General features: G+C 34.6%; 1 protein-coding gene across 1 annotated transcript in view; it reads left to right on the forward strand.

Moving 5' to 3' along the window:
- The first annotated feature begins 2,129 nt into the window (after nt 1-2,129).
- Nucleotides 2,130-25,982, forward strand: part of LOC140436350 (sialin-like) — a 74,223-nt gene continuing 50,370 nt past the window's right edge. Inside the window, exon 1 of the mRNA XM_072525078.1 lies at nt 2,130-2,339. The gene's annotated coding sequence lies outside the window, so the exon portion shown is untranslated. The remainder of the gene's footprint in view (nt 2,340-25,982) is intronic.

A 25,982-nucleotide genomic window follows, 5' to 3' on the forward strand; every position in this document is an offset into this window, starting at 1 on the left:
CAAAGATATGACGTAATGACCTTTTGGCATGCTCCGATGCGCACGGCACATACTGCATTCAACCCCATTTTTCATCCCCTTTCCAACGAGCCCTCGTACGTCATCCTACGTTAAGCCGTTTGGAACTTACGACCGGGGGTTGCGATTTTAGGGGATGCGATTTAGGGGATGTGCCAGGATATACATAGTCTATCTACTTAGTACTTATGCTAGTATACTGTGGAGTAGCTGTTTGTTTGGTACAAAATGAATTCAAGAAAAAGAAAATTGATTCAAAATTGTTTAGCTACTGTTGCAAATGCATTTGTAACTGAGGTCGCTTTGTAACAAAGAAAACAGTGGATGAGAGAGTGGCTTAAAAGAAGGAATACACACGGGGCCTCAGCTCTTTTATCTTGATAAGAATACATTTTTTATTTCTTATTATATTTTTTATTAACAAGTAATAATAATTTGTAACTTGCCCGTGAGCCTTTAGTTTTCTTGTTTCTTTTTGCACCTTTCATGATTGCTTCCATAGGAATGAACCATTTCACGTTCGGAACGTATACATCGGCTGAACCTGAACCCCATTTTTTTTTATTTTTGTATTTTTAAACACTATTGATTATAAGTGCACCTTATATTCTTAATTTTGTGCTTGAGCTCGTTTACTCCAAAGCCCCCGTTTGCCATTCTTTCGACGATTTCATCCTCCGCAGCTTGCCTCATACTTTTATTTCTGTAGTGTACACTACCTAAATTCATTCATCTTCGGTGAACTTCATTTTCACTATTTACACAAAACACAACTCCAGACGGAATGACAGCGTCCCTATGCACTCTCCTACCTACTCTACTCTACCAGAATTGACCGCGTTCCATGGGTAGAGTGCGAGTGGATATTTTGGCGGTGGTGGTGGTAGTAGAGTAGAGTTACTTTGCCACATGTTGCTAGTCACTCTACTCTACCACGTACTATGCACTCTACTTGCTACTCTACTGCGCTGAGCGTTTTTACGGGTAGAGTTACTATACTCTACCAAGTACTTGCATCATGACTCTATCTGTGTAAACGGGTCTTAAGCATGTCTAAAAAAGGAATCATACCATCTGCCTCTCTCTCAACCGTAAACTTTAGGTGTGATCACATTGGGAGTTAAATGTGTTTTAAACATCAGTTGAAATGGTATATTTTCTTTACACGTTGTTATAAGTTCATTCAAAACAAAGTTACATAGTATTGGGGATATTTTACTGCCCATTGGAGTGCCAAATATTTGTTTAAAGAAATTGTCGTTAAACAAAAAGATGTTAGAGTCAAATATAAATGTTAAAATTCTTGGTATGCGGAGAGATGCTGTTCCAGTTATTTTTGATGCTGTTCAGAATAGTGGTAACTTTGTAAACAGTGACATAACATCTACACTAATCAATATATAATTATTCGGAACTTTAACATTGTTAATGAACTTACTAAATGTGAAAGAACCTCTAATATAGAATTCATTGGATTTGTTGTAGGAAATTGTGAGAATATCTGTAAGGCGTAAGGCAAGTGCAAGTTTACTATTGGGAGCATCAATAGAAGAGACAATAGGCCTCATTGAAATAGTGGGTTTGTGAACTTTAGGCAGTGTATAAAACCTGGTTGCAACTGCATTGTAAATTTTCATGGATTTAATCTACTTGGCTGAGATCTACTTGCAGATCTACCACTAGTCTTGCACAATATGTAACTTTATATTCATACTTATACTTATACTTATTTTCATGTAATATTACCATTTACTCTTAAATATCTTTCAAATTCAAAAATATATGTAAGTGTGTGTATGTGTGTGTCATGTAAAAAAAAGATAAAGCCTTAATGGTACAAGACAGTGAAGATGACTAAAAATGAAGACACCATTCGAATTGGTGCAACAAATATCCGAAGAAATATATTGAAATCTTTAATGCAGACCTTTACCTTGAATATAATATGTCTTTATGTACCAATGTGGCGCTGGTACTTTGTGCGGCTAAAATATCGATCGAAAGAAAATCTGCGGTGTTAATGCACTCTTAAAGATTTTGGTCAGGCTGCAGAATCCAACGGCAACAGAATTAATTTTGCAAGCAAGAAGTACCGGTAGTGGTGGTACCTTAGAATTGCAGTAGTACCTGTAGTAGGTAGTCATACCACATTAACGTGTGCGAGTAAACGTGAGCGAGCTGATTTCAATGTTTCATTAGGATCTCGGTGATTTACAACTTCAATTGTATTTGTTTTTCAATGTGAATAAAATATTTTTTTCGTGAGGTGGTTTTTAATTACAGTTTGAGTGATTTTGAAAACAACACAATACAAAGATAAGGTAAAGTAACAATACTTCGTAAATTTTTTATTTAAATAACAATTAGGGTTTTCAACGCTGATATATACTTTGTTTATACATACGGAAGTTTCTAACTGTTTCTATTGTAAGTAGTTCTTGTAGTTAATGGAAACTCTAATAAACGAAAAAATCAACATTTGAGATTGTATGTTATAGAGACATATATATGAGACCTGAAAAAGATATTTAAGAAAACCCTTTTTCAGAAAATTTTAAGACATTGCCTTTATTTGCATCAATTTGCAATTTGATGAATGGATTACTGCATTTATTTTATCTCTTTTTACATCAACCAGTCCTTCTTCTTCCGATAAAGGACTTATATCGAGCTATTCTAACTATATTTTCTATTTTCTGCTATTCTACTCATTTGAACATTTCATTTTTTCTTTCGAAATTGAAGCGTTTATTTGAAAAACACTTGTCCAAAAATTAAAATCTTATCAAATCAAGAAAAACTGCCCAGTTTCAATTTATTTTGAGATTCATTAGAAGAAATGTGGATATTAAAATAATTGTACAAGTTGATTTCATATTTTTATTAATATTTTAAACAAAAATCGGTAGAAACTTAGCAAAATGTATTGGAAAATGAACATATATAATATTCTCATAGAAACAACAAAAAATTCTATGATGTTTATTCGCCACCACTGCTATTATCATCGCTAAATAGTTCTACGACTGGAGTATGGTCCTTGGTTTCCCCGGATTCTGGTTCTGATTAAGTTAGCTTCATTAGATCGCGAAACTTTGGTTGACTTATTTTATTTTTCGCTTTATTTGGTATCAGTGTTATTTGTTTTGGTGTTGTTTTCCAGTGATGGTGTGGAACGTCCATGGGCCGTGATAAGTTTGACTTATTAAAATTTGTCCAGGATACTTCTCAGGTATTCGGTACATTCTTGCTGGTTTCAATGAAATTTTTGATGTATTCTTAAAACATCTTCTTCTTCTTAGAGTGCCATATCCCTACGGAACGTCGGCGACTACCATGCTTATAATATTTTTATACTGATCTCGGTCTTGCGCTACGTGTAGCAATTGGTTCGCTGTCAAACCTGTCCACTGCCGCAAATTCCTCAACCAAGAGAGTTTCTTCCGTCCTATCCATTTCTTTCCTTCGATTTTACCGTTGAGAATTAGCCGAAGGAACTCGTATCTTGGTCCTCTGATTATATGTCCAAGATATTCTAGTTTACGCCTCTTAATAATATTTAATAGAGTTCGTTGATGCCCCATTCTTCGAAGAACTTCTTCGTTTCTAGTTCTGCTAGTCCATGGAATTTTTAGTATCCTTCGATACAACCACATCTCAAACGCCTCGATTTTATTCATGATATCGGCGTTTAAAGTCCAAGTTTCACATCCATACAAAAGTACAGACCACACGTAACATCTTGTAAACTTTTCACGGATTTCTAAATTTAATGGGTTATTGGATAATAGAGGCTTGAATTTTTGAAATGAGTTTCTTGCCTGTTCAATTCTACATCGAATTTCGAAGGATGGATCTAGATTTTGGGTAATCCAACATCCAAGGTATTTGAATCTCTGAACTCTCTGCAGCGGTTGTTGGTTTAATATCAGTTGGGTTGCGCCGATATCCACTTTACTGGTCACCATGTATTTAGTTTTATCGAGATTTATCGACAGTCCCCAATTTGTGCATTCCATGTTAACTCTATTGATTAGCTCCTGCAGATCGTCGATGTTTTCAGCTAGAATCACAGTATCGTCGGCGTACCGTATATTGTTAATTATTTCTCCTCCTATGATAATTCCTTTTTGATCTTAAAACATAAATTCTTAGAACTTTCGTTTATAAGAAACCAGTCAGTTGCTTTCCCAGCATTAACCACTTTAAATGGAGAAGGTTTAGACCTTGACTACCGAATAAGATCATCCCATTCTTCTGGAACAACTACTTTTTTTACCTGAGAAATGAGACGAAAGTCACTATCGCAAGGTAGGTATGAATGTCCTCGTATTGGGTATACGTGTGTTATCTCTGATGCTAATTTCAGTACATGCACCAGGATATACGAAAAGCGGATAAAGATGTAATTTATAACAAGCCATATGTTATATTTTGCTTCGTTTCTTCTTTCTTCAGTAAGTTTATGTCTAGTTTTGGTTTTTTCTGGTTTGTTTTGAATCTTTTTCGTTTCTGTTCTTTATAAGACTGGAAAACTATTGCAAACTCGTTTTAAATCCAGTATGTCAAAGTTCTTAAATATAATTCGTAACAGTTTTTTGTATGCCCCAATATAATAAAGGTTTTTCAAAATAAAACAATCTTTGTAAAAGCAAATGTCCTTTATTGTTTACGCCGTAAAATATTTCGTGGAGCTGCTGCTACTGCTGTGTAAAGCTACCCTACTCTTTACCGTCTTTCATTTCCTATAGATCTTTCATTTCCGTATTGAAACGTATATTCTAATCTAATAAGTTTACAAGGCTGTAAATTTATACTCCAGTCATCAGAGACGAAAATGCCAATGAACCTCTAAAAATCATACGAACAAGCTGAATTTTGCCGAGAACGTAATATTTAGGACGTCAAAAAAGATGTAAAAAAGTTTACCACTTTTACCCTTGGGCTTTCTCCTTAAATCCCCTCGTAGAGGGGGGAAAACAAAAAAAAACGATTTACCAAGAATCTGTAGGCCATGGAAAAAATATTTCAAATAAAAAATGTAGCTAAGGTAATTTTGCACAAAAAGGTTTATTAGGTATAATAGCATCTATGGTTGATTTATTTTGTCGAAAGCCTTGTTGCTCTTCACTGATTATATATATATTTCATTAATTATATTGACAAATATCCACGTTAGCGTTTTAAGAGTTTTGTGGAGTAAGGTGAATTGTACGACAATTGGTAGGATTTAATGATTTATTTTATTTTGTGTACTGTTATTTTAATGCTGGTTCTCCACTGATCTGGTACTTGCTTGATGTTTTTAATTTCCTGAAAAAGTACGTCTATGCTTTTAATTATCATAAAGTTTTTTTTTAGTTTACATAGGCTATCTCTGATTTCTTCTTAAGTGATTTCCATTTTGTCATCAGTATCAGTTCTTCAGCTGCTGCTTTTGTAGGTCTAATATTATTTACTGTAAAGTTCTTTTATATTAGATATTCATTGTTATGTTTCTATTTTGTTTAGATGTTTATATTCATTATTAAGTTTTCTTCCACTTTTTTGATTTTACATAGGTCGTGTTATCCCGGTGCTGACATATCGTCAGATCATATTCCTATTATTGGTAAATTTAAGTTTAAATTTAAAAAGGTTACAAAAAAGAATAGTAACAAAAAAATGTGATGAGAAGACTAAAAGAAAAGGAGACAGTTGCACGGATTCTTTCAGGAAAGCTAAGTAGCATTGAGCAGACATATGATGCAGAAGAATCACTCGAGAATATATGTGAAACCTTTAACAACATTAGTGAAGAATATCTAATAGAAAATAAAGAGAAGAGGAAACGTTGGATAAATGACAATATATTGCAACTCATGGAAGAAAGAAGAAAATCAAAGAATAACAAAAGAATGTACAAAAATATTCGAAATGAGACAAATAAGAACCAGAATACACGACGGATAGGCACTGCAAGAAGAAAAAGATAGGTCGTGTTCCCTGTCTTTGCTTATCTTCTTGTTTCTTCTATCTTTGTATTACTGGCAGGTGTTATTTAGTTTACTGCTAGATTATTGTAGAGATGACCTTCTCTTCTCCAAATCTCTGACTCCTATGTTGAACCATATGAATTCGACATTTTTATTGATTTAAGTTAATTTTTCTGACTCTTATATTTTCTTTTACTTTTGCTTGTATGTTAAATTATAATGTTTTTCCACATTTCTCCTTGTGATATTTAATTAAAAAAATTTCCTTTAATATTATTTAAATTTACATTTAATCAATTTTCTTTACTGATTGTTGCTACAGGTCGTTTGTTTGTACAATTTGTATTTTGTATATGATTAATAGTCGATAATTTTATTGCTTAATGAATCATATTGCTGCATAAACATTTATAAACAATGCTACTATAAACATCGCAAATAAAACATTTAGACGGGGAAATATATAGGTATACTCGTAGCTCGTAATGTCCAGCGCTTTCTATCTCGCCAGTCATCATCCTGTAGATGTCTTTCGGTCATGGTTTGTGTGATGCCCACTTTTATTGCACTTGCTCTTAATTCTGTAAAGTTATACAGGGTGTTTCAAAAAAAGGTAACCCCGTCTCTAGGGTAGGTAAAAAACTGAAAAATAATTGGGTTTGCTTAGTAAAAAATTTTTGTAACGCCATCAATGTACTTGATCAAGACAAACAAATACTTCTTCTTCAAGTACTTGGCGGATACTGAAAGAACAGCAATTACATCCTTATCATTACAGACAAGTCCAAGAGCTCTTGCCAGATGATCTACCGGTTAGAGTGGATTTTTGTGAAACATTGCAACAAAGGGCAGCCCACAATCCAAATTTTTTAAAATGCATTTTTTTACGGACGAGGCCACCTTTACGCGACAAGGTATGTTTAACTCCCATAATGCACACTACTGGTGTGAGGAGAATCCACGAGTCAAAAGGGTATCACATTACCAACACTCATTTAAAGTTAATGTTTGGGCAGCAACTTTAGGTAACAAATTAATAGGTTATCATATTCTACCTGGAAATTTAAATGGTGATATGTATCTTGATTTTTTAAACAATTCCTTATTCGAGATATTAGAAGATTTAACGCTAAACGAGCGAAGATCTTTATTTTTTATGCACGATGGAGCTCCACCACACTTTGATAGAAGGTGTCGTAATTGGTTGAGTAATCATTTTCCGAATCGATGGATTGGTAGAGGTGCAGAAGCTCCGATTCATTGGCCTCCTCGGTCATGCGATTTTAACCCTTTGGACTACGCAGTTTGGTTGTATATTAAGGAAAAACTCTATGCTACAGAGGTAAATTCACGCCAAGAATTGGAAGAAAGAATTCAACGTCAATTTAATGACATCATAGCTGATCTCCTACCGTTTAGAAGGTTAATGGAATCTTTAGAAAAAAGAATAGACTTTTGTATTCGCGAAAAGAGAGGGCATTTTGAACACTTACTGTAATTGAATTTTATTTTATGTTCTTAGTCATTAATTTAATTTTCTTCTTGTGAGTTTTGTTTAATTACTAACTATTTTATACCAGCATCAATTATTACTTTATAATTTTCAAATCAAAATATTCCGAAAACGGTACACAGTATCGAGTTTTACCAAGAGTACCTTTTTCGTGTAAAATTGAATGATATTTAAGTTTACTTGAAATTTTGATTAATAATTATACTCTTAAAAAAGTTATATTGACTAATACTTAGTATGATCCGGGTAACTAGCGCCCTCTATGAGAATCAGATATAAAAACAAATTCATGGGATGTATTAGCTTCCAAAACATATTCGTATAAAATTTCATTACAATGTTGCCAGTAGTTTCGACAAAATCGTAAAAAATGCGTAAATTTTTTTTTCTTCAACGCCCTGTATCTTGAAAACGGATGGCGTTACAAAATTTTTTTACTAAGCAAACCCCAATTTTTTTTCAGTTTTTTACCTACCCTAGAGACACCTTTTTTTGAAACACACTGTATGTGTAATAAATTTGTAAAAACAAAAAACAGAATTAGATTACATTTAATTGAATTTATTTTGATTGTGTATTTTGACTTCTAAGAGATAGGGTTAAGTGGGACAATTATGAGACAATATTTAATTCTTTTCATTTTTGATGCCAAAACGGCAATATAATTAAAAGCGAAAAACATGTTTATGTACAGAAATATACTCGTAAATACAGAACCTTCTCATATGGTCAATTTGTCAATAAAGTATCATTTAAAAATGATATTTCTATGTCTCATTTTGAACCCCTCAGTTATAAGACAACCTGTAGGCAAATTTGAGACATCTAAAAGCTTTGTTTAAGTCAGTAAAATTGGACTTTCGTTTTGGAGAAAGTAAAACGGCATGGTACAAAAATGATACATAAGCTTTATTAGAAAACAATTTTTTTTTATAAAAGAATGATATTAAAAGGTAAATGAAGTAAACGAAATATTATTCTAATGGAAATGTAGAATAACAAAAATGTATTGGACCTTGTAAGAAGAAAGGTATATTTCAAGTATTAGTGACTTCTTCTTGCGTTCTGACCCACCATGGGAAGTCGGATTACGAAGGGGAGTCTATAGGAACGATCTGGTACGCTTCTCTCGTACGATGTCGTTTAATACAAAATGTTTGTATATTGAGAACGATTTCCGAAGTGGAAATTGGTTATTTTAAACTTCAATTGTGGCTTATTCCCATTAAAATAGTAACCACTTTCCGATAAATTTGTCATTAACATTACATTGTTGATATTGCAACTTTTATAACCTTTATGTAAATAAAAACTATATATACATACCTAATTAAACACCGATAACACAACGCATGATTGAATATTGATTGCACAATCAATTACCAAAAGAATCACCTTGAACAAAAATCATGATACGTTTTATTTGGGAATATCTCTTTGTTAGAAATTGTATATAATTAAATGAGTTGTTTAAAAAATGACTATTAGTATTCAATAAACGCTTTTAGGATTGACCCAAAAAGTTGTATTCAAAATTTGTAATTAATAGTTTCGATGAATTTCCAAAGAATTTGACGAAATCGTTGTCAGATTGCTAGTTTTGATTATTAGGAAATATCATAATGTTAAGGTTGTATCAATATAGAATTATAATTCATTTTTATAGAATTTATTTATTTATTTTATATTTTATTATTTCATTTTTTGTGTAGGCAATAATTGAAAAAAATATATAAAAGTTTAACTCATTTTTTATTGAAAATACACAGAAAGATAAATTATTCTAGTTCAAATCGTGTCTTAAATATCTACATTTCGTCATTTACAAATACAAAAGCAGATATCATCTGCCTTCAAGAAACCAATTTCAAGGAAACTCAGAGACGTGATCTTAAAAATTTTGAAGGTTACCATTTCCTTTGGACTAAGTATACAAGAACAAGTGGAGGAGCATCTATCATTTATTTTCTATACAATATATCCTAACTACCAATTTAGAGGCCATAGCAATAACTGTTGACGAACAAGACTTGCGAATTATCTCAGAACTATACTGGCACCAAACGGCAACAATTGAAATAGAACACACAACATCCGAAGACATACAAATCCGACGAGGAGTGAGACAGGGTTGCGTCTTATCAACGCTACTTTTTAATTTGTATTCGGAGTCTATATTCAGAGAAGCATTAGACGAGGTCCAAGGCGGAATTAAGATTAACGGAATCAGCATAGACAACATCAGATATGCTGATGATACCGTCTTAATAGCAAGCAACTCACAAGAACTACAAAATATAATAAAGCGGTAGTTCACCACAGCGAAATGTTCGGTTTACATCTAAACGTTTCCAAAACCAAAACTTTAGTATTTTCAAAGACACCAATAAACGTACAGGTGTATGCCAAGGGTCAAATAATAGAACAGGTAAATTCCATAAAATATTTGGGAACAAATATCAATAGTCAGTGTAATCCAAAAAAAGAAATGTTATCAAGAATCGAACAATCAAGGAAAACATTCATGAGCATGAAAACATTTTTTACAAGATCAGACTTTAGTCTACAGCTTAGAATCCGAATGATCAGATGTTACGTTTTTTCTGTCTTACCGTATGGCTGTGAAAGTTGGACAATGGACTCTGAAATAGAAAAAAGAATAGATGCCTTTGAGATGTATATATACAGACGAATGTTGAGGATTCCATGGGTACAAAGAGTTACTAATGTTGAGGTACTTCGTCGCATGTGTAAACAAAAAGAATTACTAAGAATAATCAAAGAGAGGAAAATGCAATACTTGGGTCATGTGTTGAGAGGCGAAAGATATGAATTACTTCAAGTTATACTGGAAGGAAAAGTACAGGGCAAAAGATCAGTAGAAAGACGCCAGAACTCGTGGCTGAAAGACCTGAGGAGATGGTTCGACCGCTCATCCGCAGAGATCTTTCGCGCAGCAGTTTCCAAAACTACAATTGCCATTTGGATCGCCAACCTTCGAAAGGAGACGGCGCAATGAGAAGAAGAAGCAATAACTGTCTGGTGTCACGACCAAATAACCATATAAAATACATATATTCCACCTAATTACAACTTAACAAAAACCGAGTTTTTTTTTTCTTGAAAGACATTCAGTTTTTCAACAGAGTATGACCCCTTGTTTTCCATGTACTTTACTTTTAACTTATAACTTAGTGATAAAACTGTTGTATTATTTAGTCATAGGTTCTAAGCTTACAGATTAACTGTAGCAATTAGTAACATGTGCTTATTGTAATTATTGTACACAATATTGTTTGTGTCAATGGTCTTTGCAGCCGAGACACATTAATTTAAATAAAAAAAAAATGCCTCTCTTTTTTTCTTAAACAGATTGGTAATCCCCTAGGGAAAAAATGGAAAAACCATCAAAAACCTTTCTACAACAGTTAAAATAAAGAATAAGAAAAAGTTATAGCTTTTAGATCCCAGAACTACTGGTACTCATTTCTGAACTCTACCTTAAGTTCTTCGTTACTGCTAATTGCTATCACTTCTTCTTTTATTAAGATATCTGTTGCACCCTTTTTAATATATCGACAAAACTTACGTCTTCCTAAATACTGCTCCGTATTTCATTCTCTACAAACATACTCCAGCTCTGTATTCTTTTTCCTTCCATTATATCTATTTAAAAAACTATATATTACAACTATAACATTATATCTTTTTAAAACTAAATTTATGATCATCAGCAAAAATAAAGTTAGAGACGCTCAACTACTTATCAATAATACACCAGTGGACCGAGTAAAACAGTATAACTATCTTGGAACAACAGTAAATGAACAATGGGATCACTCACAGGAAATAAAATGTAGAATAGAGAAGGCTAGGAGTGCATTCAATAACATGGCCAAACTCTTTAAAAGCCACAATCTTAATCTGGAGATAAAAGTAAGGCTCCTACGATGTTATATCTTCTCAATATTGTATTACGGAGTTGAATCCTGGACACTAACTGAAGCAATGGAGAAAAAACTTGAAGCCTTCGAGATGTGGCTATACAGGCGAATTCTAAGGATATCATGGACAGACAAGATAACCAACGAGACCGTATTACGAAGAGTGGGCAAAGAAAGGGAGGTGATGTATACCATTAAAAGGAGAAAGTTGGAATATCTCGGACATATAATGAGAAACAGCACTAAATACAGATTACTGAAGGTAATCCTACAGGGTAAAGTATTCGGAAAGCGAGGAATTGGGAGAAGGAGAATATCATGGTTGAAGAGCCTGAGGAAATGGTTCTCCACAACAACAACGAATCTATTTAAAGCATCAGTCAATAAAATAATTATAGCCAGAATGATTGCCAATATTCGGAACGAATAGGCACTGAAAGAAGAAGATATCTATTTAACTCGCAAAAAAGGCTCGAGATTTTTGTTAAATATCTAATTTTTTTATCTCATACATCTATAAGTGTATTACTCCGAGCAGTCATCACAAAAGAAGTAATTTTTACTGAGTCCTGGACACCTGCATGATCTATTCCCGTTAAAAGGTTTTATTAGCCGATCATAAAATATTTTATTGCTTTTAAATACGTAATTGTAAGCCATAAATCACACACCTGTATTTTTTTAACGTTTTATTGTTACTAAAAGGTTTTTTTTTACAACTCACAATTTACAATTACTTCAACATCGAATTTGCATCTTTTTTTCGTCTTTATAGAGGGGGGGGTCTGGAATCTTCAAAAGACACCTCAGTCCAGGACGCCGCCTGACTGACCTTAGTGCAGGATTCGTTCTTCGTACTTCCGGCGATAGTTCCCGAGGTACTTCAAAATGCCCTCTCGTCGCCGAGTCTACGCCGAACGCCTACCTGCTAAACCAGACCCTCCTCTTTCATTCAGCGATCCTGAAGCTAAATGGCCGCTGTAAGGCCGGCATCACTTTCAAAGCACTACCTTAATTCATTCATTCTCCATCCATACATATCCACACTCCATTCATCAGCAAGGAGGCTCCCTGTGTCGTTCCAGGTAGCGCGTAGAAGACCCTCATCGCGCTTTTTGTACGGCATCATTCCCGACCGGGCATTTCCTCCTTTCCCACAGTCTGACTCACGCCTATCTAACTCATACAGTGTGACCCACTTTTCTAGCTTCAACTTTCAGCATTTTTCACTCTTACTCTTGCCGTTGGTCCAGCTGTCTTTCTTCCTTTTTCTTTTTCTTGATCACTGCACGGATATAGCTGTGTATGTTAGTCCAACCTGATTTATTTTGAATGATTCTCTGAATCATTTCTGTTTCTCACAAAATTCACAACTGTCTCTCTTTCCATTCTGTTCCTTTCGACTATCCATCTGCTGCAATCTAACATCGTATGTGTCACAGTGTCCTAGTATCCAGAGTATAGGCATTCATCTGTGTCAGCCTTTCCGAACCTAGAGAGGTAGGCCCTAAAACACCCGTGTCTTGTGAGCACCTGCGCCAGGAACTAATCCAGTTGCCTGTGCCACAGTCCTCCCTCCTCTTTTCTCTTCTCTTTATCTTCTATTATATTGTCATCGAATGCCATAGTCTGTGGACTAGTACGCATTTCGATTCGCATCGCCCTGCCTCGAAATTTCCCATTGGCTCTTGACCTGGAAATCCCTATTTATCGCGCGAACAGCGCATATAAATATTGGCGATTTTCAGGTCAGCCAGGTCAGTCCCTCACGGGCTCTCCGAGAGCTTAGTGCTCTTGGGGCGCTGCTTCCTGCTGTTCCAATTATACTCTGTGGCTGAGATATTATTCAACTACAATCTGATGTTTTATTTCGATCTATATTTTGTCATGTAAGAAATATCTTGTCTTTTTCAAGAATAGCCATCAGAAGATAAATATTTACAAGTCCATACCCAGTAAATGGACTTGGGTAGAGGAGCTCTCGACTGCGATATTCGAAGCACTCTACAGAGCACCCGGAGATAACAGAAGGTGGTTAGACCCTTATTTGTTCGCCCGAGGTGACATGGCGCCCGACAACGTGGTTAAAATCCGAACCCACGACCCAGCTCGAATTCACAGAAGGCAACACACCATTGACTTCAACATGGGTTGAAATCAAGAGAATAATGGGGAGAACCACGTAGTGTTAGAAAGCAATACTCTAACATTCCGACATCGAGGCCTTCTGCAGACCTGACGCCTTCGACGTGCAGACACCTTTGACGAGCCAGGCTTATTCGAAGTTAGAAGCCCCAGATGCCGATGGAAGTCCCGGAGTAGACCCAGTCATCGCCCCCCTACTGAAAGTGGTTGGACGACCACGTAGGCTTCGGCACACTGGTACTCTACGAAACCCCGTTGGATATGGCAGATGGGATCCGGACGACCGAGAAGAAGACGAACCCGTTGGAGGAGTTGGCACGCCGATCGAGAATGAACCTGTAGGAGCTTGAGATACCTTCATCACCACCGATCTCCCCCTGTAAGTAGTGCAGTGTTGTGTGAATTTCTTTTTGAACATTTTACTTGTATTTTTATGCATATTTTCTTGTGTATTTTCACATTTGTATTTTTTAATTAATAAATATTTTTCCCAGCCGCAGAGTCTCCAGAGGAGGAGGGATGTCATCGAATGCCATAGTCTGTGGACTAGTACGCATTTCGATGCGCATCGCCCCGCCTCGAATTTTCCCATTGGCTTTTGACCTGGAAATCCCTATTTATCGCTCGAACAGCGCATATAAATATTGGCGATTTTCAGATCAGCCATGTCAGTCCCTCACGGGCTCTCCGAGAGCTTAGTGCTCTTGGGGCGCTGCTTCCTGCTGTTCCAATTATACTCTGTGGCTGAGATATTATTCAACTACAATCTGATGTTTTATTTCGATCTATATTTTGTCATGTAAGAAATATCTTGTCTTTTTCAAGAATAGCCATCAGAAGATAAATATTTACAAGTCCATACCCAGTAAATGGACTTGGGTAGAGGAGCTCTCGACTGCGATATTCGAAGCCCTCTACAGAGCACCCGGAGATAACAGAAGGTGGTTAGACCTTTATTTGTTCCCCCGAGGTGACAAGATGTTCTCCTCCGATCTTGTTAAAGTTTTCACATATATTCTGGAGTGATTCTTCTGGATCTTCTGGTCCTCTGTTCAATCTGCATATTCATTTCTAATTGGTTTAAAGTGGTTGTAAGCCTGTTGTGTTCTGTATTGTAAAAAGGTATTTTCTTCACGTTTTGTCTTCACTTCTTCTCTAAACCATGATGTTTTCTTTTTTGATATGTTAGTGTTTGTTACTTTCCTCTCTCCAAGTGATTCTGTTGCTGCGTTAATTATGTCATTTTTGAGTTTTTACTACGTTTACTAATGTAATCGTTTTCTAATAAGTCATTCCCTGCAATTTTCTCTGATATTCTTTTTTGGTATAAACATTCCGTGGATAGGTAAAGAATAAAATTTTATAAAACGATTATTACTTTTGTAAAAAAACTAAAATTATCGTTGGTTTATTTTTTATATCGCATTGTTAATTTTACTTGTATTGAACAACCTTTGCTAATAATTAACGTGCCACCAAAACAATGGATTTTATGATTTAATTAAGGTGTTTACTTGAATTACATTTATATCTAACAAGTGTGTGAAATTTTTATCGTAATAAGTGTAATAAAAAACCATTTAATTAAAGATTTATACAACCTTTACTGAAATCTCGACAAACATACATATATTGCATTGAATGATTTTTATGATATATTGCTGTGGCTTCAAAACAGGTAAAGACTACATTTTCGCATGCCTGTTCGGCCGAATAATAAGATGTTGAATTCGAAGGGAGAAAGAAAACTTGAAGATAAATATCCGGTATAAACCTGTCCAGAAATTTATGTCAAATATAAAAGTGGTTCATTAATTTCTTTAAACCCGTTTTTAATATACGATTCTTGGATTATAGGACAGGTTGATTTAAATATTTCGTTTTTTAAGACTTTTATTGCAACCTGCCTTCGATCCTAACCCGTTCAGCAATTTAGTAGTATTTTTGTTCAAATTATTCAAAGCAAATTCGTGTTTATATCAAAACGATAAAATACAAGAAATTAACACAGTTTCAAATGACAAAATTAAAATGATAATATAGAAATACCTGAAGCAATCTTGTCAAGGACATAAACCGCATGTCTGATAAACTATATCTATTTACCTTATTAAATAAGGAAGTTTTTAAAAACTTGATGTATAGTGCGATTCGATAAGTGCAATAGAAAAATTAAAACAAATTTATTCTTTTGTTTTTCTTCCTTTATATCTTCTTCTTGTAGTGCCTATCCGTTTCGGATGTTGGACTATCATGGCAATCTGTGTTTTGCAAGCTGCTACTCTGAAAAGATTTGTGGTTGTTGTGTTGAACCACATACGTAGATTTTTCAGCCAGGAAATTCTTCGTCTTCCTGGTCCTCGTTTTCCTTCTACTTTTTCTTGAAGAACTAATTGCATAAACCTATATCTTTCGCTCTTCCTCCCCTAACCCAGTTGAACGAAAATTCCCAAAAATCTGATAACTCATAAACTGGGATATGTAATAGTGAACACTCATGCTATTGACACAGGAAGGAAGAAAATTAAAACAGTTTTAACAATTAAACTTTGTTTTTAATTATTTACAATAGAACTGTTAGTTACAACATAACTTTTCTTGCTTTCATATCCGCAAAGTTTTGGATCACGTGGTCGAAATCAAGAGTTTTGCAAGTTTCGACTCTATGCTTAACAGTCCCAAATCAGATAATCGTTGTTGACCCATAGTAGATCTTAAACAATTCTTAATTCGGCTCAAAACACTAAATGATCTCTCGGCCTGAGCAACGGATACTGGTAGGCAACATAATATGCGAAGAGCAATGCACACATTGGGGAAAAGATTTGTCACATTAAGGGACACGAGCTTGTTCAAAAGTTTTGATGGTTTCAGCGACGTATCTGAGATGTTTGATTTACTAACAGTTTTCAAGTAAATCATTTCATCAACTAGATCCCTGCTTACATCTGAATTGTACTCTTCGGCGAATCTTACACAACTTTCTGAGATCGTATTCTCGTCCATTTCGTTAAACTTCAATAAAAATGAAAATTTCATTTCGATTTCTCTCAGTGCTGTGAACCTCGTTTTCAGGTTGGCCACCAAAACATCAATTATTGTGTAAAAAACTTCTGTTTTGAAGCGTTCTTCCGGGGATAAATTTAACATTACATCTTCTGTAGCTGTTTCACCGTGAAAAGTCTTCCTCTTTCTCGCACGGGAAGTGGAGAGTTCCGGTTCGATACCATAAGCATTTGCAACATGTTTGCATTCAGACAATATCTTGTCCCAGTTATTTCTTAAGGCACTTAAATCATCAATTAGGCTCTCTATATTACTACTCTCAACATCCAAAGTAGCGTCCATAGTTTGAAGTAGTTGACTTCTGTAGTTGATGGGTACCAACACTTTAACCCAAATTGACGCCATGAGGATGCACTTGAAGGTGTTAAGATATTCTTAAACCCCATTGATCAGGAGCTTCCACGCGCAATGTATTACCGATATATTTTTATTAATTGTAACTTATGCAAAGAAATAATTTCTTGCATATTGCCTTTTCCAAATGCATAATATTCCTTATAATAATTTCATAATTAAAACCGCAAGCAAATTCAATCTGTTGTAAAATATTTTAATAAAAGGAATGTTTTAAAATTTGCTAACGGCCGGGCCCGGGCCCCGGGATTTTGCCCCCCCTGCCCCCCCCCCCACTTTGGTCGGGCCAGCTGGTTGTAACAATATTTGTTAATATCTCCGTCAGCTTGTCGTGTTTTACTATATCAAATGCTTTATGGAAATCAATGAAGCATGCATAAATATCGCAATTCATATCTCTACATCGTTGAAATAGCACTTGTATGCTACAGAGAGCGTCTCTCGTACGCACTGCGTTCTGAAAACCAAACTGTGTACAACTGATTTTTTCTTTGTGTAGTCTATATATCCTTTGATTTACAATTTTTCGAAATAATTTTAAAATGTGGTCCATTAAGCTGATGGTCCGGAAATTATTGTAGGATACGGATTTTGTTTTGTTTGGTAGAGCAATAAACGTTGACTTAAGCCATGATCTTGGTATTACTCCGTTTAAATATATGTCATTAAATATTTTTGTTAGTCGTTGAGTACCATCGGTGTTAAATAGCTTTATGAGTTCATCATATGCATTGTTAGGTCCAGGAGTTTTGCCATCTTTTAGTTGTGATATTGCTTTTACCACTTCATCTGATGTGATTGGTAAGTGGTCATTACATATATAGGACTTATTAGTTTGTTTGGACCTATTATCATCAACGAGTTCTTGAATGTATTCCTCTGTTGATCTTGCAGCTTGCTAGCTGTAGTAGGTTTTTGAAAACCAGCTGCTTGTTTTACCTTTTTATGCATAATAAATGTATCGTGTTTTTGTTCCAATAACTCTTTCTCTTCACACTGTATTTTTAACCAATTTTCTTTGGTCTTTCGTATTTTGGTTCTTATTTGTCTCTGAATATTTTTGTACATTTTTTTGTTGTTCTTTGATTTTCTTTTTTTTTTCAATGATTTGCAGTATACTGTCATTCATCCAACTTCTCTCCTTTTCTTTCGTTTCTATTAGATGCCCTTCTCTGATCTTGTTAAAGGTTTCACATATATTCTGGAGTGATTTTGGTGGATTATGTGTTACTTAGCTTTTCGGAAATAATCGGTGCGACTGTCTTTTTTGTTTCGTTATCTTTTAGTCTTCTCATATCACATTTTTTGTTATTATTTTTTTTGTAACCTTTTTAAATCTAAATCTAAATTTACCAATAACAGGAACATGATCTGCCGATATGTCAGCACGAGGGTAAGTTTTAACTGATAGGCATCCATTACGGAATCTTTTAGTCACCATTTTGTAATCAATTTGATTCCTTATTATATTTCCTGGTTGATATTGCCGAGAGACCCAAGTATACAAACGTCTTGGTGGTAGTTTGAAAAACGTATTTAGTATTGCAAATTCTTCTTTCTCTACAAATAGCTTTAATCTTTCTCACCTTTCATTTCTCTTTCCTAAACCAAAGTCACCGATGAATTCACCTCTTTTCTCTTTACCATTTTTCGCATTTAAGTCCCATAATAATATTTATATCTTCTTTTTTAATTTTTTAAGCGAATTTATCAACTACTCATAGAATTGCTCTGCATATTCTTCTGGTTTATCGCTGGTTGGGGAATACTTGTAAAACATTTAATTTGACCGGAGTAGTATTCAGTAGTATTCCTTTGTATACTTCTGTGCAATTTTGTTTACTGTGCTCTGGCCGTGTTCATAGAAGCTTTCTCTTTCTATTCACATCTATGTTAGTCTCCGGCGAATAGATTGCTATCACATCTTAACGTCTCTAATGACGTTAACGTCATCTAAGATTAACGCCTTGACCTCTAGTTTAATCTTTATGTAAATTATTCTTTTTGAGACATAGTAATAATCAGTTGTTATTTTTTAACTTATCCTGTTCCAAGACATTACCCTGTCTCTATGAACAAAATATCTATAGTCCATCAGTAGAGTGCTAACCTTGCTGAAAACTCCCTCCTTCTTTATATAGGCTTGGGGCCGGCAGCAGTACTGTTAAGCTTGGTCCACCGAACAGAACTGCTGGCGGCGTTGCATTTGAAATTTATGGGTGGAAGCTGTTACAATGTGGGTGTACCAAAGAATTTTAAAAATTTTTGTATGAAAAACAGATGGAAAAGTTCGAAATAGACTAAATATAGAAAAACAAACAGATTTAAACAAATGACAAGCAAATTTTATGGATGTCGAAGATCCTTTCTGGGTACTGAGTGCCAAAACCAATATGTATGTATATGTACAATACCTTCAACCAACTTACACCTCTAAACGATTAATGGAATTCGCAGAAAACCTTTAGTTGTAGTAAAAGACACGGTAAACTGCACTGGTCTTCTTCATAATGTTTAACACTTTGCTAAATTTTACATAAAAATACATTTTTCTTGCATAATGTTATTTAACGTAAATTTCTTTAACCTACTTGTTTAATAATTTTTTTCTGAAACAAATACTACGGTGCTATGGATTTATTTATATTCAGACTAGATATACAAAGTACTAAAATATTACTCTTAATTTTTATTGAAAAGTACTTCGGAGTAAACTAGAACATTTTGTCAATTTAAATAGTGGTAGTTAGATTGACCATAAATGTCTGTGTTAGAGTGAAAGTAATGTAATGAATTTATTTAACTGCTATGTCTTTATTTAATTTATAATGTCTTTACTAATTTATTATATTGTTCCTACTTTAATTTATTAAAAAGCACTATAATTTATATCAATTTATTTAACTAATAACAATCAATTTATTTAACATAATTTATCTGGACGAACGTAACAATTAAAATCGCGAGCGCGTCTTCAAAATTAACTGACCCTCTTCAATTAAAGTTCCGTTATTATATACGAAATCCTGTTATTCGAGAACAGCGGCGATCTCCCATCGAAGTAACCAGAAGCTCAGACCGGTCTCATTCGGCCTACCTGGAAACCTCTAGTCGGATGATTCATCATAATTTGGGTCTAGATCCTTCGCCGAAATTTCTACAACAAAACAGAATCAGTCATAATATATTTACAGTTATTTTAGGCCATGATATTTATCGTAACAGTAAGCTAAAAAGTGTAATTAAAACTGTCAGAGATTCTCAAGAAGATCTTACTGTGACTGAGTATCACGAAGACAAGAAAACAACTGGTAAACATTCTAGTAGCATTGATTTATCTGATGGAGAAAAATTTGAAATTCGCAATATTTGGTATCGAATGCCTGAAAACAATCAACATATCAGTTTAGATACTTTACTGGTCAAAATAAAAGAAAGACAAGTTTCTGAAATTAAAAGGACTAGCATTTGGAGAGAGTTGAGAGATTAAGGATTTAAATTCAAAAAAGAAAATAATAGGTTACTTTTATGCGAAAGTGTGGTTGAAAGAATATACTAGACTTAAATCTGAAAATGCAACATTCGTATACTTAGATGATACATGAATATTTGCAAAGGATGGAATTAAAAGAATTTGGCAAGACAACAGCATAAAATCAATCAAACACACAGATAGTGAAGGCAAAAGACACATAATTCTTCATACAGGAGGGAAAGAAGGCTTTACAGAAAACGCATATTTAATTTTTGCTGCAAAATCAAAATCTGCTGATGAAAACATGAATGTAGATATGTTTGTTAAATGGCTTGAGGAGAAACTGTTACCTAGTCTGAGTGAACCATCAGTTATAGTTTTAAATAATGCACCTTACCAATAGGAGATTTTGGAGAAACAACCAAAACAGTCGTGGAACGTACCGAGCATAAAAAATTGGTTAGTTAAAAATATATAAATTTTACGGAATACACCTTCACTGGAAATTTCGAAAAGTAATGAAAAACCAATAGTTTATATAGTTGACCAAATTGTATCAAGTTATGGACATCAAGTACTACGGTTACCGCCGTATCACTGCCAGTTTAATCCCATCGAACACATCTGGAGTATATTATGTAAAACGTATTATGATAATCACGTTGGATGCAGTGGATACAGTGACGATGCAGTTAGAGAAATGTAGTAAGAAGCTCTTAAAAGTACAACTCCAGAAATATGGGCCAAAACTGTAAATAAATGTGAAAAATTAATAGAAGAGTGGTGGATCCGAGAAAATAAAATTAGTGAAATTAGTCCAATGATTATATATTTACATAATGATAGCGGTAGTGAGTTTAGTGATGATGATGATGATTTATAAATTTAAATATTCAGTAAGTACATTATTATAATGTTATTTACAAAATAATTGTACAGCAAATTAACCATTATATTTATACATTCATTATTAGCCAAATAAACAATAATATTTAAAATTCCATTTGATTTTTTGCTCCTCATTTTATACAAATTAACTCTAAGTGATAATAGAGGCAAAAATTCTAAACAAAGTAGGTAATTAAATAGATTATGGAGAGTTCCAGTGCAGTTTACCGTGTCTTTTACTACAACAAAAGGTTTTCTGCTAATTCCATTAATCGTTTAGAGGTGTAAGTTGGTTGAATGGTGAAATTTTGGCAACAATATATTTATGTCAACGTCATACGTCACTTGCCATGTCATCCCCCACCTTGTAGCGTCGACGCCATTAGGAAGAATGAATTGAGCATAGTACTCTCCCCATCTGTCCTATCCCTTTTAACACTACTATTTAGGTTACATGTTGTGACTGATAGCGGTGGCTTAGAAGTAGATATACTATAAATGTCTGAGCGCAACCCCTAAAATTGCAACCCCCGGTCGTAAGTTCTAAACGGCTTAACGTAGGATGACGTACGAGGGCTCGTTGGAAAGGGGATGAAAAATGGGGTTGAACGCAGTATGTGTCGTGCGCATCGGAGCATGCCAAAAGGTCATTACGTCATATCTTCTTTTCTATTGGTCCGATCGTGACGTACGAGGGCTCGTTGGAACGGGGAGGAGAAGGGGAATACTTTGACACAAAAAACTAAGATGGCAGCATTGCCAAATGGGCGCTAAAACGTATCTTCGTTGCTATTGGCCTGATTTTGACCTATGAGTCTCATAGCAGTAGTCCCAATAGCAACAAAGGTACGTTTTAGCGCCCATTTGGCAATGCTGCCATCTTTGTTTTTTGTGTCAAAGTATTCCCTGTCTCCTCCCCGTTCCAACGAGCCCTCGTACGTCACGATCGGACCAATAGAAACAAAGATATGACGTAATGACCTTTTGGCATGCTCCGATGCGCACGGCACATACTGCGTTCAACCCCATTTTTCATCCCCTTTCCAACGAGCCCTCGTACGTCATCCTACGTTAAGCCGTTTGGAACTTACGACCGGGGGTTGCGATTTTAGGGGTTGCGCTCAGACATATATAGTATATCTACTATTTTCAATTATTTATCTATTGACTTAAATTTCACGAAAGAATCCAATATATTGTTTCCTATAACAAAACCTGTTCCAAATCCATGGTAATTCTTTGGTGTGTTGTATCCGCATTATAAAATATTTTTATAAAATATTTTTAGTGAATTTATTTCATTGTAATTGTGTGGTTTACTAAACAACCTAATAAACCCAACAAATTGCCTGTTTTATCGGCTAACATGAAGATATAATTTATTTTTCAATGAACTCTTTAGTATAATGTTTTCCTATAATACAAATGCAATTACCAATAACCTTGTTTTGTTGCAATCTAGGTGTATAACTTCCACAATTGCCGCCATATAAGCGTATATATCTGTATTCCACATTATAAATTTAGAAGTCTACATTATTTAATATATTTATATGAATTTTAGAGTTTTAAAAAGACTTATGATACAATAATTAGAGAAAAGATATATCAAGTACTTGCTAATGTGGTTATACCTACAAAATTAATAATATCAACTTTGGCAAATATGGCAAAGTTTTGGCAAATGTGAATTTGAGGTGGAAGTCAAAAACTTTCAAGAGTTCAAAGTTTTAAATCAATATTATCAAAGACAAGGTGGTCTGCCGTTCTATCCTGTTTAAAATTATTCTGTAACATTATCTGACCACTATGTAATAGCTGGATGAAAACCATGGATGGAACCATCAGATGTAGATAGTTTTCAGCAATGTATTTCCGACATACTTGGTAGTCTTGAAACAGAAAATAATATAACGACTTAAATAATAAATTAACAAATGCCTTACTGGAAAGTCAAAACAAATTCTGTCCTAAAACTCAAAAAGAAGAGAAGATTAGCCAAAATACCAGGCAACTAATGCAAAAAAGAAGAGAAATTAGAAGCGAGACGGAAACTAAACTCGACGAACTACAACAATTAAATAAAGAAATATCTAAAGCTGCTAACAAATTAACATACCATTGAGAACAATAGAAGTATAAAAGTATTGAGAAAAAGACTAAGAACGGAGACAAGGCAGATAATAAAGATTTAAGATGGAAATGGTCATCTTACAACCAACAGAGAGGAAACCCTTAAAATATTTGAAGACTTCTACAAATTGCTGTACACAAGGCAACACAAAGCAAATAGCAGAGAAGATCAAGTACCAGAAATATTAACAAGGAAAAAGAGCATTATCAACCAAGGATCAGAACTATTACCGGAAATCACAATAGACGAAATAAAACTAGCCCTAAGAAAAGCTGAGAATAACAAATCTCCAGTCGAAGATTGTGTAGTTTGTAATTTGGACAGTAATATACCCGACAAATAGCACAATGCTTGTAGCATGCAGCAAATTCCTTAAAGAACTATCGAATATTGGTAATATCGAATAGGTGTAAAAATTATCTAGTACGCTCCTGGGCTATATATAACTTTTGGTGTCTTTGTGTACACATCCCACACTCCCCAAGAAAGAATTCTGCAATTAAGTTCATCATCATCATGCAACCTCTTCTGTCCACTGCTGGACATAGGTCTCTCCCATTTTTCGCCACTCTTCATGGTTCTGTGCTTCTTGTTGCCATTTCTTGGATATTCGTCTAATGTCGTCCATCCAGCGTGTTGGTGGTCGTCCTCTGCTGCGTTTGTCTTCTCGTGCGCGCTAGTCAATTAGTGTTCTGGTCCATCTTGTGTCTTTCAGTCTCGCTATGTGACCTGCCCAATTCCATTTCAGCTTGGCTATACGTTCGACGACATCACTGATACCTGTTCTTTTCCTTAAGTCTTGATTCCTTATTTTGTCTTTTTTTGTCACGCCGAGAATTGATCTTTCCATGCGCCTTTGTGCCACTCGCATTTTTAGTGCTGTTGTTTTTGTGAGCGTGAGAGTTTGTGCTCCGTATGTCATAATAGGAAGAACGCATTGAAAACAAAGCACGTGGTGTTCGTGTGTATTAAGGTATAAAAAAATTGCTTATTACAAGCTTAAATTTTTCAAAACAAAGCACGTGGTGTTCATGTGTATTAAGGTACAAAAAAATTGCTTATTACAAGCTTAAATTTTTCATTCAATTTTAATTTCAACTACCTAACTTAAATTTTGCCTTACCCTGGTATACCAAATTTATTTTACATCACAGTCACTCATTGTTTTACATTCTACCACCTCTTTAAAATACCAAAAATTGCTATTCATTTTACTACACACAAAACACAATACTTCACTAAAAACTGCCTATTCACAAACTTAAGCACAATGACTTTTGCTCCTACTACATCATTCCACTTGACATTGATGGGTACTAACTGATTTTTCATACCATCTTTATATCAGTTAGCCCAAGACTCCAGAACAGATCAGAGGTAATGTAAGTCGAAAAAACTTCACCAGCTACAGGGGGTCATGTAAGATGCCCCCATCTTCAGTTTTTAATAATCAATAAGTTAAGTCTATTGCATTTACCTTGATAAAACCATGAGGATTATATTTTAATACGGATGTCCTTCGAAAGTTTTTTTAAGTGGCCATACAATGTTTTTTTAACAACTTTTTATGTAAGTAGTAAAAAACCAACCTGTTATTTCTATATATTTAAATTTTAACTTGTGTTTTTTAATATTGGTATTTTTACTCTCTCTTTTAGTTAACTGATGATGGAATGATTTAATTCCGAAAAGATCTTCTTAAAATAAAAAATTTAAGCTTGTAATAAGCAATTTTTTTATACCTTAATACACACGAACACCACGTGCTTTGTATTCAACAGGTATACTAGCCTCTCCTGGATATTTCCACTTCATGGTTTGTTCCAGTTTCACCTTTTACTTTTAAGAACGCATTGGTCAAATGTCTTCAGTTCCATAGCTATCGGGATGTTGCTCTTAAAGTTGTCTCTTAGTGAACCACACGCCGCCTAAGCAAGTGTTATTCGTCGTTAAAATTCGCAGGTCTGGTTGTCCTTGCCTATTCTGATTTCATGACCAAGATATATGTACTTTTCCGTCAATTCTACCACTTGATCACAAACCTAGAAGCGTCTGACCCGGAGTGGGCGGCTTCTAACAGCGTCGGTACACACAATGAGCGGCTAGCAATTAAGTTAAATATGATTATATATGGTTTTATTGATTTGTACGTGTTATTTCTACAATTTGAAAAGTTGTTTGATTCAAGGTCTTTCTGCGATGTGATAGCGGTTTAACAGGAATTTTGGGTCGTTTGATGTTTGAAGAAACGGTAGAGAGGTCGTACGCAAAACTGGCCCCGGCCGATATCGAGGGTCGAATAAATTCAAGTTTTAGGTTGAAAAGGGGGACGGTTGTAAGCAGACGTTTTAGTTAGTCGGTAAAGAAACCGACAAAATTTGTTGAAAATAGTGAAATTTTACTCTATGTAATATGTTAAATTTGGAAGAGTAATCACTATGTTTCTAAGAGATTTGTGTCGAATACAACA

Source organism: Diabrotica undecimpunctata, chromosome 3 (genome assembly GCF_040954645.1).
Source record: "Diabrotica undecimpunctata isolate CICGRU chromosome 3, icDiaUnde3, whole genome shotgun sequence".
Taxonomy (NCBI): Eukaryota; Metazoa; Arthropoda; class Insecta; order Coleoptera; family Chrysomelidae; genus Diabrotica; species Diabrotica undecimpunctata.